This window comes from Wasmannia auropunctata, unplaced genomic scaffold (genome assembly GCF_000956235.1).
Source record: "Wasmannia auropunctata unplaced genomic scaffold, wasmannia.A_1.0 LD281200.1, whole genome shotgun sequence".
Classification (NCBI taxonomy): domain Eukaryota; kingdom Metazoa; phylum Arthropoda; class Insecta; order Hymenoptera; family Formicidae; genus Wasmannia; species Wasmannia auropunctata.
This window is the reverse complement of record NW_012081690.1, coordinates 1-2,028: the sequence shown is the minus strand read 5'-3', so window position 1 is coordinate 2,028 and position 2,028 is coordinate 1. Positions and strand designations below refer to the sequence as shown.

Below are 2,028 nucleotides of genomic sequence, written 5' to 3'. Positions count from 1 at the left end.
ACGTGTGCTCTTCCGATCTTGTTCCAGCAGGTACTACATATGACTCTACAAAGCATATAAATTTATAAATAAACTTAAAAGTTTTATTACAATTTAAAAATTAAACATCTATTTAATTCAATAGTTCATGTACTTAATAAAAAAATATTTAAAAAAAGTTATTTAAATTTATTACGTAATATTTTAAAAAAATAGTAGATATATTATACGTAACTTTGTATATAAAGTTTTTTTTAGAAAATCATATAAATAAATATTATGAATAAAAAAGTTAAAATCTTTAAAAAAATCCTCACATCTTATAGATATTAGCCATCATTTGATAATATTGAGTAATTTTATTTGAAATTGAAATAAATTAAAAAATTAAGTAAAGATTTAAATCAACCGTGGAATGTTTCAAACAACTAAGATGAGAAAACATGATCTTCAACCTAAATAGTACATAATACTACAATTAAATTTCCAAAGTAATTTAATAATTTTCTTTGAGCATTTCTTTAAATCCTGTGAAAATTTATTACGAAAAATTCTGGCTGTGATAATTATTTTTCGCAATATACATTATTTTCACAGGACTTAACACTAGAACCGCAGTTGTGCCATTTTTTCCCCCATCTGATAGTTGTTCTTCTTTCAATTATTTTAGATTTGCACTTGGAGCTTTAGTTTTTTATGACTTTCCATAATTAATGATCATGAAATTACTATTAATTACAATTAATTAATAGTAATTTCTATTTTGTTGTGACAATCCTTCCTCGTAAAAATCCAGATTTATACTTTAAATCGCGATTGGGTAAATTTAGACCCATCATTGATAATGATGTGTTAAGATAAATTTATTTGTCAGCATCGATTTTTGTTTCACTGGCAAACTTTGTACGGTACTATTTGTGATAATTAAACGCCACACCTATATTTTCTACGGGGAGGGGGAGTATACTTTATACGATAATGTTTATAATCACGTAAAAATTTGCGGGCGGATAGCGCGCTTCCTGCTTTCATTTCACCATGTGTGCGTAACATTGTTAACTATATCCATGCATAAACTGAATAAGTAAAAATATATTATTTAATTACAACTATGCTCACCCATCCAAAAATCACAATGGAGTAATTTAATATCAATATAGTTTAATTTGGACTTAATACGATTATAATTGCCAACCATCCGCGATTTTAAGGGAAGCCCAAATCGCCACACTTCTAGTGTTAACACGATTTGCTCAAAGAACAAAAAAACAATTAAATTGCTTTTTCCAATTTAATTGTGAGATGACGTACTGTTCAGTTTGGAGCTACGTTTTTAAAGATTGACAATGTGGCGCGCAGTTTGCTTAAACTAAAGATTTTAAGACTCACATATAAAAATATTATTAGGCACTAAGATCAGTTTTGTACCATGTTGGCATATTCTCATCTTAATTTAAAAGTACAACAAAAGATTAACTTAATGCCTACGTAATTTTACGTCTTCTTCAACAGTCCGTGCTATAGAAGTTGCGACGGGATACAAGCGCATTCCTTCCTTTATACATCTCTCCAAATATGATAACTCTTGCAATAATTTCATAGTAATTTTCCCTTCATGCTCTTGTATTGCAGCATCGAATTCGTTCCTAACATATTCCTATATCATGAATATTAATTAAAAATACTTTTATTTAATACTTTTATATACACAAAAATAACACCCTCAAAAAGGGATTTAAAATGTTTAATATAAATGCATTTTAGTAAATAAATTTGGAAATTATTGGAAATAATTAATTTGTTTGTCTAAGAATAGAGCCTAATAGATACCTGAATGTCCTTATGCTCAGCTAATAGTGCCAAAATGAAGCATATAGTCGTTGATGTAGTATCATGGCCCTATAATCATATTGTATTACATATATAGGGTGTCCCAAAATTGGCGCATTCGGAGTTACAGAACGTTATACTTTGTGCTAAAAGGAACAACTTTTTCTTTTAGCAAATTTTGATCTGACAAGTAATTTTGGCAGGAGAGCTGGTTAAAGT

General features: G+C 28.4%; 1 long non-coding RNA gene across 1 annotated transcript; it reads right to left on the bottom strand.

Moving 5' to 3' along the window:
• Positions 1 to 18: 18 nt before the first annotated feature.
• On the bottom strand, positions 19 to 1,889 carry LOC105461671. The gene is made up of 3 exons (XR_975962.1): positions 1,810 to 1,889; positions 1,468 to 1,636; positions 19 to 45 (listed from the first exon to the last, which is right to left on the bottom strand). It is a non-coding gene; the product is annotated as an uncharacterized LOC105461671 (long non-coding RNA).
• Between the last annotated feature and the right edge of the window lie 139 nt (positions 1,890 to 2,028).